The sequence below is a fragment of the Girardinichthys multiradiatus genome, chromosome 21 (genome assembly GCF_021462225.1).
Source record: "Girardinichthys multiradiatus isolate DD_20200921_A chromosome 21, DD_fGirMul_XY1, whole genome shotgun sequence".
NCBI lineage: Eukaryota > Metazoa > Chordata > Actinopteri > Cyprinodontiformes > Goodeidae > Girardinichthys > Girardinichthys multiradiatus.
The window spans coordinates 18402427-18417798 of NC_061813.1; the positions used below are offsets into that span (position 1 = coordinate 18402427).

A 15372-nucleotide genomic window follows, 5' to 3' on the forward strand; every position below is an offset into this window, starting at 1 on the left:
ACTTTAAAGGTAATCTTAGAAAATCAAACTATGTGAAAATAAATCTGTTTTTAATGTTCGTTTTCAATTTTAGAATAAATGATTAATTGACTTTTAGTATTAGATAGTTAGTAGCATTAGGGGGGAGTTGGTTGTCCATTGTTCTACATGGGATTTGGCCCCTCAGAGAGAAACAGCACAAAGGGGATTTTCTGAGCGCATGGACCTCTGCGGCCGCCAGGGCTCCGTGTGCGCGTCATTTGCAATGTGGAGGCTGTTGATCAACTCACTAATTACACTTCTCTCCTCTCTCCCTCCCTCTCCGTCTCCTTTTTCTGCTCCCTCCCTCTCCTCTCTCTCTTTCTCTCTCCCCTCTCTCTCTCTCCCATTCGCCCTCTCTCTCTCTGTCTCTCTACCCATTCCCAGAGTGCATATCGGGAAATAGACACACAAAGACATGCGCACTCAACTTAATCAGCCATTTTTTTAAACAGGGCTAAAACGATAATAATTAGCAGAATAAAGACATATCGGATTTTCATTTCCTTTCCTCCGTTACCCCGACCTCCCGTCCAACGAGAGAAACTGCGAGGCAGCCCCCGTCGACACGTCGTTTCCACCGCCACCGGAACCAAAATAAGGGATAGCTCTCCAAAAACGCTTGTCATTTGTGATTTTTACCCCGTTTTTCTCAGTATAAAGTTGGAGGATTATTGTAATTTTCCACGTTTTTTTTTTTTTTTTTTTTTTGTTGTCTAATTTCGCAAGCCGCTGGATGTGACTGTTTTATAAAGCCAAGAGCAAAGAGTGGAGCGGAGGTGACGCTTTTGGAGGGGGAAGAAAGTAAGTTTTTTTTCCTTTCCTTCCCTTTCCACCTCTCCCTTTAACTTTTATTGAGTAGTTTGGGGGTGCGTGTGTTTAAATTTAGGGGTCGGGTATCGATTATCTATCTGTGTGGAGGATCTTTGACACCGGGGTTGCACGGATAACAGGTGCTGGGTGTTTTTTTTTAGTCCACAACACAGGGGGGATACGGTGATGTTAGTGCAACTCCAGCGCTTTGGCTACAGTAAAAACAAGCGACTGTCAGGATTGGAGATGATCTTTTACGCATGTATCCGTGGGAATACATGCAGAACACGAGCCGTCTTTTGCAAAGTTTGCGCAAATTTCGGCTGATCTCGAGTTGTTTGCGGATATAGTGATAAAAGCGTAAGGCGAAACGAGCGTCTTTGGCTTTGCAGTGCGGATATGAGTCGTCTTTTCCTGGAGTCCGATCTCTAGTCGGACATGTCTGCTTCCAGCTTCTTTCCACTCGTTGCGTCCGGTTTGTCGTTTCCCCTCATCGTACCGACCCACCTCGAGTCTTTAACCCTCAGAGAGCTCATTATAAGTCGCAGTTTGGATGCGCCGCGGTGCTAAAAGCCAGATTTTAAACAAGTCGGCTTTCACGCACCAGCCTCTCTTCCCCCGACACGATCCTCTCTCATCTGCAAGAGTGCAATTCTTTGAAACAACTGCATTCAGATGTTTTTGTTTTGGTCAGAGAGTCGGGACTACAGCAGCATGCATTTGCTGCTACCTGCTGAACTTAGAGAGCGGTGTGGTTTTTACCGGGGCTCGGGCAGCTGCGTCGCCTGGAAGGGGAGAGCGATCGCTGGGCTGCTGATTGCACGGAGTACCTTTGGAGCCAGACAACACCCGGCTTCCCCAAATATCGGCATCTGCAAAATCAGACTCAATGCTGAATTTTCACTGTTATCCTCATCAATAAATTTAAGTTTACTTTTTCTGTTTGTATCTTGTAATTTGTGTTTTAACACAAAACCAGGAGTTCCATGCTTATAATTGTCTTGCACACATCCTCCGTCCAGTATAATCCCAGAAGATGATGCTGGTTGCAACACCTTGTTTAAGTGTTGTTTAGTAATATTGTATTGGAGAATATGAGTAAAGATGTGGATTGTCTGGTGTTCTTGCGTCCTGGTGGCTGTTTTTTTTTTTCTATGCTCGAAGGGGGTGGACAGTGACAGGGGTGAGGGGGGGGTGGGACATCGATCGCACAGGAGTTTGGAGAAAAAAACCCACCAGGGCCAAGGGGCCGGTCAACCTCCATCCCGGGTATGCAACGGAGGAAACAGAGTGTGTGTACGGAAAGAAAGAGTAGTCGCTCTGGATGAACGGTGCGCTAATATGAGCGATTCTATTTTTACAGGACTGTTTTTTGTTGTCATTTGTAATTCTCAGAGTACATCTGTTCACCCCCAATAATTTAATTTATTTTTCCAGACTGTTTAACACGGGTACATTTATTTAGATTGTGGGTTTTCTTGAAGAATAAAACAATTTTGATGAAAAAATAACAATCAAGGAATAAATAAAATAAAACAGAATAAATAAGGTATTCTAATACTGCTTCCATGAGCGCTAATATTATTATTACATTTTTATTAAAATACTAAAATAGAATTAACTCTACATCTTATATATCTTTATCTAATGACTCGTTATTTTTCTTACATTTATTTTCTTGTTTAATAAACTGAGGCTTGATGTTTATTAGACAGGATGGATCTCCTGTTTAGTCAGACAATCCAGCTGCATTTGCACAAAAGCCTCTATTTCTACACCAAAACACGCAACCTAGGCCTGATTAAAAAAATTATAATTATGAAAAGAGATGATGCTGTCTAATTGCAATGAATTTCATCAGTTAATGATGGTGTTGACTCACGCTATATTATTCCATAATAAGAAAATTTCATTTTTTATTCCTGCTTTGTTACTTTTATCCTTTGTCTTGCAAATATTTTGTATTCTTCACTTTATAATTGCAGAATCCCAGGCCTCTTGTTTTTATTTTTGTTTTTTCAGTGCTGGGTGCAATGTCAAAGACTGATTGTGTATCTCTCTTCTTGTTAGTTAAGCAATTCGCAACATTCATTTTACCCATGGCAGAGGGAGGGATTAAATAAAACACACACACACACACACACACACATACACACACACACACACACACACGTAGTGTAAAAGATGGGCAGACAGCCCTCGAAGGACAAAAGCTGTTGGCTTGAAAATGCTTCTTGATTATTAAAAGCTAATGCATTTTCAGCATTGCAGCCTTCATTAAGGGTGTGGATGGAGGGGGGCAAAAGGGATGAGAGGGTACTGGGAGGAGGAGAGAGAGAGAACGAGAGAGAGAGGAAGACAGGGGCTGAGGGGCTGAGTCTGTCCTATAACTCCTGGGTCTAAGACACATGCAGCTAGAAGATTGGCTCGGGCCTCTCCTAGGGGTCGACAATGTGTCATTTCCACCCGGCTAGATTGCCCTCTGCCTATCTGATATTAATGTGCAAATCAATATTTCAGGGATTAAATTTCCCTTCTTCATTTTTTATGGTTTCTACCTCGATAACTCTCCTGTCTAATAGAGGAGGCTGGATGATTTAGAAGCCTTTGCCGCAGAAAGAGACAGAAAGAAATAGAGAGGATCTTTGCAACAAGTCTATGGCTACATTTTAATGTTCCTCTACGTGGATCCCCCATCGGCACTGGGTAAAGAGGGCTATATCACTGCCTTACAGTGTAAAGGTGGCCAATTTGACTAAAAAGGCAGAATAGGAAAATAGTAGTATGGTTGAATACTTAAGACGCTGTGGTAATCCGAGAAGCAGGTATTAGTAAAGGGGGAGCTTCCCCCTGCCTCAAAAAGACACACGCGGCGCTACATCCGAACCTGCATTACCAGCTGTCATGCTTCAGTGAGCAGTGTAGCTCACTACACGCTGGACTGCTGGAGAATATTCATTTTTTCTTCTTTATTTTTCATCTTTTTTGAATAGGCAACAATCGACACCCATTGGAGAGATTTACTCTCCTGCATAATAACATCTGGCGTGCTTGTGTGATCGAAATGAATAACTCTGACACAATGACCTACGTATGATTATCGGGGAAGGGAGGAGCATATTACCATAGCCATAATGCTGCATCTCATTGAGAGTCAACTAAATGAGGTTGGACCTTCTGACTCCCAATAGACATTCATTAAGGGACAGTGCACACAGATGCCTGTCTGACAATAGGTGTGTGTCCATGAGTGTGTGTTTATTTAATTTGCCTTGCTGTACCATCTGGTGTGTGTATAGTGCTCACGTGTGTCCGTGCGTGTCCAGCAGCAGCAGCACAGTGTGAATTTCCCTCCATACTGCCCAAATTCTCTCCCCATTCACCCTCTGCAGCAGAGCAGTGTAGATTGTTTTAACATACCCTCGATAGGTAGAGTGTCAGCGATTGAACGCAAGAAAAGAGAGGGAAAAATAGACAGAGGAAGAAGCACAAAAGAACTCTAATTGTAGCTCGACCGCTTGGCTTCCTCCCTGATTCAAAGCCATTACAATGTGAAAAGCACAACCGCCTGTCCTCCACTATCAAAACGGCAGGCCTACACACTCTCACATCCATGCACACATGCTCCCTGGAGGGAATCATGTAGGTTTTTATTTCTTTGTCTTTTATAAATAGCTCAAACAACTGTTGTCATTCTTGGCACCTGCTTTCGGTGGTTTTAGTGTCAGACTAGTCTAGTATTTTCCTTTTGGGAAAGATATTTGCTTGAATTTAGAGGATGAAAATTAATTCTTTAAGTTTAAGGTTTTGTACCTGCACTTGTTTTCACAGTTAGGGTAAATTTGTCCTGCTTCAGGAAAAATGTCTGTCCCTTTTATACCTCTTAGCCCTTAGATTTTCTTTTATGCAACATCTATTATGCAGCCTTTTAAAATGTGTACTTTTCATTGCAGGGATATTCAAGAACTTTTATGTGTGTGTTTGTGATGGTTGATGATGAGTAGTAGTTGTAATGTCAGGGTCTTCTGGGCCAAGGAGCCTTGAACAGGGGAGAAGCTAAGAAGTTCACTGCAGCTCAGCATCATGTCTGAGAGAGGGGGGCTTCCTGTGTCAGCCCTGGGGCACCACTACTAACACACAGTTTCTTTCTATCACACACACACACACACACACACACACACACACACACACACGAGCAAGACGCAAAGGAGGGTTAAAGACTTGGAACGAGATCAAGCCTGTGTGTAGCTCCCGGGGAGGGTGCTTGTGAATATGCGAGTTTTAGTGTAATTAGCACTTAATTATATTAACATATGCAAATTGTCAGGCGGAGAGCTTGTATTGCCAGTGGGTATCTGTGTAGATACAAGTGCGTCTATTGTACCACAGTGGCAGAAAAGAGAATAATGGGTGTGTGTAAGGCAACAGGCCAGCAGTAAGTAGCCAGCCCCACAGTGCTAACACCCAACCAGCTAGATCATTTAAGTCTATGGATGGCCACTTTGCCAAATTTCATTAGTCACCTTGACAGCATTTATAATTGTCCTGACAAATGTCTTTGTCCCAGACCTGACATCGGTTGGGATAGGTGCAATGTGCACCCTCCAAACCCAAAAGTAGAAAAAAGGCTAGGATTGTCCCGATTAAACAAGCCCACATTGACTCCTGTTTACAAGGTTTTGCTACTGTGAGCATTTGCATATTCAAAAATACGGTCTGCTCCATGTGTGTGTTTGCATGTTTGCCGGCAAGTCTGTCTGCATGTGGAGGCAACATGCTGGGATGGTGGAAACAACAGATCATTTCTGTGTCACATTTGTAACACACATATAGTCCATGGAGCAAGACAAGTGAGAAAAGTGTGTGAGTCGCATAGCCCTGTGTGGCAGTGTAGCTTAGTTTGTTTTATGAGGATTTTACAAAGCTGGGATTCTGGTAAAGGAGGCTTAAAACAGAAGAACAACAATGGGGAGTTCTGCCAGTGAAACTTCCAGCCACTCTCTTAATTTCATCTAAAAATCTAATTACAACTCATTTAAAGCCATACTCCCAACCAAGCAGCCTGATTTCCTTTATTGGGTTAGGGTGGACAAACATTTAATGTGCTCTGCTTTATGATAGTCAAAGGTGGATGGAGACTGGGTCTCTAGTTGGTGCTACTAGTACTTGCATGCTAATCCTGTTTTTTGACAGGAACGTAAACTGATATAATTGCTTTTCAGAGGCAGGAACGGCAGTTTATACAAGTGTGAAAGCACGGGAAAGGGGATTAGCATTATTTTGCATAATGCTGGGCAGGAGCTGAATGGGGCATTGAACGCTCGACTGGGTGACAGAGATGAAAGAGAGATGAAATGCTCTACCCCTGTGCTCTCTCTCTCTCTATCTCACCCTCCCTCTCCTCTCTCTCCCCGTCTCCCCTGTCTCCCAGACCGCTACCAGTACTCGGCTGTGCTGGGGAGGACCCCGGAAACACAAGACCAGTGTTTTCAGGTGTTTATTTAGACGCCAACAGACGGAAGTTGTCATGAGGAGCAATATGTATGATAATAGAGTAACAATGGAGACTGGTAAAGTCCCTAAGCCTCCGTATATATACTAAACTGTATCCCTAAAGCACTGGAGTGTACAATTATGTAGTAGATGGTCGTGGCTCAGGTAGTATTTACATGGAAGGAAGGGAGCGGCTTTCGTGGATCAAATCAAACTACACTGCTCTTACATTTTCCTTTATTGAGATGTTTGCTGAGGATTTGGTGGGATATCATTCAGACTGAGGCAACTGTGAAATTTCAGAGCAGGTGTGTTTTATGCGATCGCCTGCGTGTGTGTGAGCTCGGAAGGAGCGCAACTGTGGTGATGTGGCTTAAAATTGCCACCATGACTTCCATATGACCAAGTTCGACATTGTAAGTTATTAATGATCAACCGTCATCTTCTGGTGTATGGAAATGATCCAGGGTTAAGGGAGGGGCATGAGGTTAGATGGTGGAGAACATGAGCAGCACAAAGGCCGGTGTGGCCTGTTTTTGTTGTCTCTCATTGGACGGGATATTCTTTCTTTGACCTTTTGCACGCCTTCCTTCTCCTTTCATATGCTAATCCCTGGACAGACCCGAGGAGGAAACATGCTGAAGCTGAGTGGAGGAGGACAAAGACCTGCTCTCTTATTCTCTGCCTCCTTTCCACGCTATATCTCCTCTTTTCTTACCTCTTCCCCTCTCAAGCAACTTGACAGATTTTGGCATGAAAGGAAGTGAGTGCTTAGTGGATGAGAAAGGTGGGGATGCCATTCTCACCGTGACCCACACCACCTGTGAGGATCAAGTGTGCTGCAGAGATCCTTAGTTACGTGTGCGTGGAGTTTTATCTGGAGTGGCCCTTGTGGTGTGTATTGACATTCGGTAATATTGTGAGCTACGCTGCTGGTAGTGCTATAGCGCAGGCCGAGTCAGTTAAGGAGAGATTTGTTGCTTTTCTTGTAGCTCAGGTTGTTGTAAAGGCTCTATATTTTTCCGGTCTCACTCAGCTTTGGCAAATTCTTTCAACCAGTAAAAGAACTGTCTCTGACAGGGTAAAAAGATACTAATATAGTTACTAAAACCCTCCCCTAACATAATAATCCAGTGCACCACTCTTAAGCATGACGTGGCTTCAAGGCTCTTTTGGCTCTGTTATGGGAAGGGGGCATGTTATCTGTAGGAAATGTAATTTTTGTCCTCATTGAAATCGTTCATTATTGAGCGCGGTTATCTAAATGTTTTTGTTGCTGTTGGTCCAGCGCCAGCAAGGATTGCGTTACCCTCTCTCTCATGTCTCCATCTCTCTCTCTCCCTCTCTCTCATCTCGGCAAGCCTTCATTGGTCTCTTAAGGGAAAATAGAAAGTGGGGGATTTTTCTCTACCCTCTGTGCTCCGTCCCGTTCTCAGGCTCTCCTGCCTATTTTGCATCAGTCATCCCATACAGGATATTAGCCATGGAAAAACAAGGGTCTGAGTATTTGGAATAATATGTTTATTCTCTTCATTTCAAAGTGGAAGTTGGGGGATTTCATAGGGTGGGGAAAGAACAATCAGGGCCATGTGGTTGAGTATTCTATCTGTTTGATCTGAGGTCCTGTGGGCCTTGGGGGTGGTAATGATTCTCAGGTTCAGGTCAAATAAAATAGGCTGATGAAAAAATGAAGTGTCTCTTGTATTGCTGATTACTGTCTCTGTATGTCCTTTTGGTGTGTCTGTCTCATGTTCTCCTTTGCTTTTTGTCTCATCTGTCATCAGTGGATGCTCTTCCTTTCCTCTTTGACAGGCAAGGTGGTCCGATATCAGGAGTTAACAATAAATTATTAGGCAGTTGGAATGCAAACAGAACTCCTCTGATATAGGATGTCAGTATATATATTTATATAGCATAATAATTTGCTTTACCTAAATGCATATAATGGTCAGTTTATTTCTACATGTTTATTGTATTTATAAAGTAACAAGCATCATCATGAACACCAAGGAACACAGCAAACAGGTCAGAGATAAAGTTAAAGTCAAAAACAATATCCCAAGCTTTGGAGATCTCACAGGACACTGTTCAATTCAACATCTTGAAATGGAAAGAGAAGGACACAACTGCAACCCGAATAAGTAATTTCCTATGTCTTCTACACATCACCCAGAACACACCATCTACACTGTGGAACACAGCAGTGGCAGCATCATGCTGTGGGGGTGCTTTTCTTTAGCAGGGAGAAGTAGGATGGACACGGTTGACAAAAAGACCAATGGAGGCAAATATAGGCCAGTCCTAGAAGAAAAAGTGATAGAGGCCAAAAACACGAGACTGGGGCGAAGGTACAACTTTCAGCAAGAAGACAATAGGCTAGTAAACACATGGCCAGAACCACAATCGAATGGTTAAGATTCAAACATATTCATGTGTTAGAATCGCCCAGTCAAAGTCCAGAACTAAATCTGTGGCTGGACATAAAGTGGCATTCTCTGTCCAATCTAAATATGAGCTAAGAATCAACAGATTTTTTAGTGTCTAGATCTGCAGAGCAGGGGCCAAATACAAAATGAAGAAAACATGCACCCATGTTGAATCTTTGTTAGTCTATCACACAAAATCTCAAAACAATTCATTGAAGTTTGTGATATAAATACTTTTGTAGTTTACTGTATATGCAGACCAGGCAGTCAGGCTCTGAGATTGTTTGTCCTCTACACTTCCAATGGCATTCACTGTGAAGGACACTTTCTCTGCTCTTCAGCTCCATGTGAGAGGAGTCAATGTCCTTACCTCACATCTTCACCAACGTGTTCAGCAGTCTTTTTTTTTTAGAAAGGTTTGTCCCTCCTGTACTTAACAAGAAAACAATGCCTTGTATAAAAGGTTATATGCCACTTTCCATCGATTGCTCTTAGAAGTATTTTAGAAGCTATGAAAGCTGGCAAGACAAAAACAAAACCATGAAAAATATGCACAACTACCTCATTCAAACAGAAGAGGCAGCAATCTCTGAGCTTAGAAGGGGAAACAATGAAAAAACTTGATGAATGACTAAGCCTCTCCAGGTTTGAGAAAAAACACCCCACAATAGCACAAGACATCTCATGACAAATGATACATTCTCTTCCCTGTTGGCCAAAGACAAAGGAAAGGATTGAAAAGGCAGAGAGCCGAGTCACAAGATGTGCACATTAACAGACCTCAAGGAAAGATTGAAGTGTGAGAAAAGAGTGAGACTGTGTCAATAGGAAATAATTACTAAAATGTATAAATTAGATAAATCTTATTTTCTTTTTGATTATTTTTAAACTTTTTCTTTTCTATGTGTCAGTTTTTGCATTTATATTACAGGTTTGCAACATGATTGGCGTTTGGTATTCCTGAAGACAATAGCATGTGGATATCAAGGCCATTGGCAAGGTTCGTCAGGGAATAAGTGGCTAATTAATTATGCATGACTTGTGGCCTTAAACAAACAGTGTAATGAGATTTGAAACGAAGAAACTAAGGAATTTAGATTGCATGAGAATACTTGTTCTGGTTAGTAGTAAAATCCAGATTCCACTGATATAAAGGGAACCCTCACACATAATTTCAGGACTGTATTGAAACAGCATTAAAAGGTGATGTGACTGTGCCTAAAGTGCCTGCACAAACAGAGTTTCTCTATGGTATGCTAATGATTAAAATACAAATAACACTTTTCAGTTTCAGTTGCTAAAATACTCACTCATAAAGCCAAACTGAATAAGTCTTGTGTCCAATTTGTAATGGCTAAATTAATAGCAATAAAACAAATTGTCAAATGATTTTTTTTTTTCTGTGTGGGTCTCAGACTGTTCCGATGCAGTGAAGCAAACGTGCTTCCACAACTCCCCAAAGAGGTTTAAGCTAATAGTATCCCTCTCAGAACCCTACTTCTTTTTCTGGCCTGGCACCAGCTGTGGAATAATCCTAAATTATTAGCTTTTCGAGAAGGGGGAAAAAAAGAAAGAGACAAGACTCCTCTTTTCTGTGACAATAAAGAAGAAGAGCAGAGCAGGCCCTGGAATGTTCTTGTATATGAAATTGCAGGTATTAACAAGGCTCGTTTTGTCAGCGGTTTTCACTGATGTATCAGCACCCTGCACCTAGACTAAATAGTGAGGGGAGTTTTGCTTTGTTTCATCCCTGCAAAGATGAGCAGATATTGGAAGGGCTTTGGAGGAGCGACTAAAAAAGCAAAGTATTTTGAAGAATGGACCTTTTCCTTAACACTATACCTAAACAACTGCCATGGCCTGGTGATGGATAGTCTGTTAGTCTCTTTAGCTCGTTGGAGACCCTCACTTTTCCTTGTATATTTTGAAATGAAAAGCAGAACTTTTGTTTCATACTATAAACTTTGTATTCTATTTTTAAAAAGCCTCACCTTTTGATAAAATGTCACACTGCCTTTTCATTATTGAAATATATGGCATTTGTACATTTTGCATGATGCGTTATCATTGGCTTCTGTTGCCTCGACTGCGTCACATAAATGGAAATGCACTATCCCTTCACACAGAGAAAAAAAACAATTTATGTTTATGCTGTTTAGCTTATATATACATATATAGAAAAAAACAAGTTAATGGGTCCATTTTTATCTTGGTTCTCTCTTAGCAGGCTTGCCTAGATGTGCCTGACGGGGTGTTTATTTGATAAAGGAATATTGTGGCGTTAATCTAAAACTATGCTAATTATATGTGACAGTTGTTTGTTTGTAGTGAAATCCAATTAAATTGTACACTTTTCCACTCCTCTGCTCATTTTATTTTGTTTCCGTTCCTCTCGCAGTTCCCTTTCTATCCTCCTACGGTAACCAGGAAAAGAACCTATGATGGCATAAATAACAGCTGAGCTTTGCTTGTGGGTTTTGTGAGAAGAGGGCAAACTTACAACAGCTGTCAGAAAACGGGAGTTTGTTTAAAAAGCAAATGGCTTTGGTCTAAAGTTCATTTGGAGACCTCTCTAATTAAATAGAGAGCCGAAAGCTTAAGTTAATTAGTAATTCCCTGGGTCCAGAAATTAGACCTGTCACGAGTAGTCAAGCTCTTGGAAAGCCCAAAAGGTATTGTGTGTTTTTCCACACACCCCATGTTTCTGTGTTCATCTGTACAAGGCTAAATGGGTGTTCATTTGTGCTTTTTCTAATGTAAGGTAAGCATATTTTTTTCCTGCTGAAAAGCTCGAGACATTAATGATCTTTTTGTGGTGTGTCAGGGAGGTGTTCAGGAGATGTTTTAGTCAGCATCGCATAGCTCATGGCGTCAGTCAGGATACCTGCCCTATGATTATGTTTATGAAAATAATGACAGGGCCATGGTCCCACCGAACACCGTCTTTAGAAAACAGTGGGGATCTGAACTTTAAACTTTCTTTTCACTCCTGGAAAAGAAGCGGAAGATCTGGTTAGCAGGTCTGTGAAATACAAAAAAATTTCTGGACAGTTTTTGTTCTCCATTTCTCTCTCCTCTATTTGCTGTGTGGGACTGTAATCAGCCTGATAAGCACAGGTTTAGCAAACATAAATCAGCTGACTGTGACACAGAGGAGAGACAAGGTGTCCCTACCTGTTCAGGCCATAATTGAGTAATAATAAGCATTTGAGACAACCAGCAAACACACAGCTGCTGTAAAATCTATTGACTTGTACAGTGTTTTCTATGCCCGAACATATTTTCATGTTGTCACTTGATACTGATAGAAACCTTTCACCAGTTAGATCAACATTTGTGACATTTTTTTTCCTTAAAAGGAATTTGGCAAGAAGTAGCAGCATTTGCTACATTAGTTTGTAATGCTTAATAATAGCCTTCAGAGTATCAGCAGGACCTACTGGTCTTGCAAAACACATTTCGGAGCTGGAAAATTACATCATGTGTTTGTTTTTGTTTTTTTCACACTTCAGGATGCTTTGCCAAGTCATAATTATATATGCTGTTTTACAATAATTTACATACTCATGGTGATTTCCAGTTTTCATCACATAAAATTAGCAGACAACCTAAAACACATGGTATTAGATGCAGTCATTTATATTTGCCAGGTGGATATGAAATGCCTGCGTCAGAGGCTGCTCTCTGTGTCTTTGCACACTATCCTTGACTGACGTGGACAGTGTTTGCTTAACCTCTTCTACGCTGCACCACCAAGGCCTTGTCAATTTAAGTGCCCGTGTGTGTTTGTGTATTTGTATGTGTGTGTTTGAGTTCGGGAGTGAAACTTTGGCTATGGCAACTTCTTTCATGGTCCCAACTGTGTTTTTCTGAACAAACCAGCTGAAAGGCAGGGTGAAAGATTGGAAAAATATCCTATGAACGCAAATAAGAGATTGTTAGAATTATTTTTCCTAGCGGGTATATAATTGTGTATCTGTGCACCCCAAGAGAAAACATGTATTTTAGAGATTTTTTTTTCAGGATTTGTATTTAGCAGGATTATTAATTTCAGTGGCAAATAATCCCACACTGTCACCCCCTTCGGCTTGATGTGTTTTTGCAGAGAGGAGGTGTGTATGTGTGTGTATGGTCTCATGATTTGGTCTCATCCAAAAGATAAGGCTATGATTTATGTAACAGCTTAACCCTCTCATATTGTGTATGTTGTGCCTTACAAGAGCATGATGAGCAGGGTAGATTAATATTTATTTAGCACAGGGAAATCAAGGATTAAGCAGTCATCATTTTAGCACTAATCCACATCTCTGGTGAGATGCAGAGACAAAGCGAAGCAGATTAGTGTACACAAAACACTGCAACAGAACAATTAGAAGGTGGCTTGCTTTCATCAGTTGTCCACAGGAAGAGGTTGATGTTCAAACATTTGCACAAGCACTTTCCCAAGTTGTGTTTTGCTCTTTCCGACTGCTAACTTTTCTCATTTTCACAGCGCCCCATCCATCCTGACAAGAATCCCTCATTGAAATTAGCAGTGGTTTGTGTGAATCACTCATCTGACGTAAATGTGTCTCATGATCTTTCCACTGTCCGAACACACACCCTTGCTTTCGCGCAGCCAAACACTTGGATTTACTTGCGCGGACGGACACACATGCACGAGCAATGAATACTTCTTTCTTAGCTCTAACCACGTGGGAGAGGGACAGTTTGCCTAAACTGTGCAAGTCTGTGTGCGCAAGTATGTGTGATTACTTGGGACTCTGTAAATAAAATAACATTCTTTGCTAAATTAGTTTTGTTGCTGTTCTGGAGATGTGGCAACAAAGATGAAAGCTCCCTGTGTGTTTTGTTGGGTTTGTATATTGCAAATGTTTACATGTATAAATGTCTGTTTCTGGGGTGCTAATCTAGTTTGTTCTTAGCACTCTCAGGTAGTAACCAACAGGGATGTGGTGTGTACCTCTTAAAGTTTGCATGTTCCATCTTCCAGCTAAAGTTTCCAAGATAATTGGAGGCTGGATTTAAAAAATAGTAAGAGTGTGCGTGATTTAATTTTTGTGTGTGGGGGAACCCTCACATGGCGAGGAGCAACAGGAAACAGTGAAGGGACCTAAAAGAGCAAAACAGAGGGGAGGTAGGATTCAGAGGGGTAGTGGTGGTGTTGGGGGGTGGTAAAGGAGGAGCAGGGGGTCCATACCAGATGTTAGACTGATTGAGAGAAAATAAAAAGAAGAGAGATAAATAAAGCGAATGAACAGATGAGTCGTGCTGCGACAGAGAAAGACAGGGGGAAGCAGAAAGAGAGCGAATGCCATCCTCAGTTCCCCTTTGCCCTCACTCCTCTTTTTCACCCAGCCCCTGAATGTTAATGGCTTTCTGACCCCCACCCTATGCCACCCCTGTCCAACGCGCACACACATATATCCCTCCCCATGGACACTGCCGCATTGTTTGTAGTAGTGCTTCTATTCTTTCAAACTTAATTACCTTCTTGGCTTTTGTAACGTCAGGGGCTGGAAGTTTTGCTCCTTGGCAGTGGAGGTCGTCACACATTCTTCACAGCACTGGGTTTGGTTGGAGTAGGATGGGGTTGGGGAGGTGGGGGTAAAAAAAAAGTGAGAGGAAGAGTCCACATTATTAAGCTGCAACCATATTGCACTCCTAGGTAGCTTAAGTAACCCTTGGTGCACGTGCACACAGGCATGCCTGGTTGTAATAGCCAAGACATAGGCTGCCCTTTGTTTGTGCGGTTCATTTCCAATCAACCCTAATTAACTAGAGAGTGTTTCCAGATTGTCGGCAAAAGAAAAATCCCCACTTTTTTTCATTCTCCTCGGTCTTTGCTGTTTTGAGTTCATGCAGAGGGAGGGAAAAAGTGGAGGCATTAGCTATGTAGATTGGCTTCTCCTTTGATGCCAGAAAAAATCTTTAGCAAGGGCAGTGAGTGGTGACTGTGACCCAGCAGTGTCTCGCTGTTTATTTCTGTGTTTCACTTTGAATTTAACCTTGACAAATAGCCTTTTCAAAGCCATGAGGCTTGGGCATATATTTAGACTGGCCTGCGCAAGCCCAAAGTCCATTTGTAAGAATGCTAAATCCAGTCAAAGTTGCCTTTAATCCGTTAAACTTTGGCTCCCTGAAGTTGTACAAGTAGCAGATAATTCTGACACTGACCTATAGGGGAAACATTCTACACAAGTGTCATAAACTGAAACTGAATTGGACATCTTTAGAGTGAATGTATTTGGGTCTCTCTAGTTGAAGTTTGGAAAGAGGCTGCTGTAATCTGATCCCAATCAGATCCACAAAGATGAAAGAATTCATGGCCCGCTCAGAATGTAAACTACAACAAAAAGCCTAGATTCTAGTCTGCATATACATTTGTATATCACTCAGTACAGTTTTTTTTCCTTAAAACTCCTATAAATCTCATTTATTACTTTTCATCTCCAGTGTCAACCTGTTTTTTTTCTCCTTAACAATGAAATATCAGCCTGAGGGGAGTTGGGTGCAATGTTACCTGAGCAACCAATGAGACCAATTTACTTGTCATCAACCTGAGGGATAGAACCAACATACCTGGTCTCAGAAAAGGATAAAAATGCTTCTTCTGTCCTCT

General features: G+C 41.7%; 1 protein-coding gene across 1 annotated transcript in view; it reads left to right on the forward strand.

The window, feature by feature from the left end:
* Positions 1–15372, forward strand: part of zfhx4 (zinc finger homeobox 4) — an 88733-nt gene continuing 73361 nt past the window's right edge. Inside the window, exon 1 of the mRNA XM_047349523.1 lies at positions 1–822. The gene's annotated coding sequence lies outside the window, so the exon portion shown is untranslated. The remainder of the gene's footprint in view (positions 823–15372) is intronic.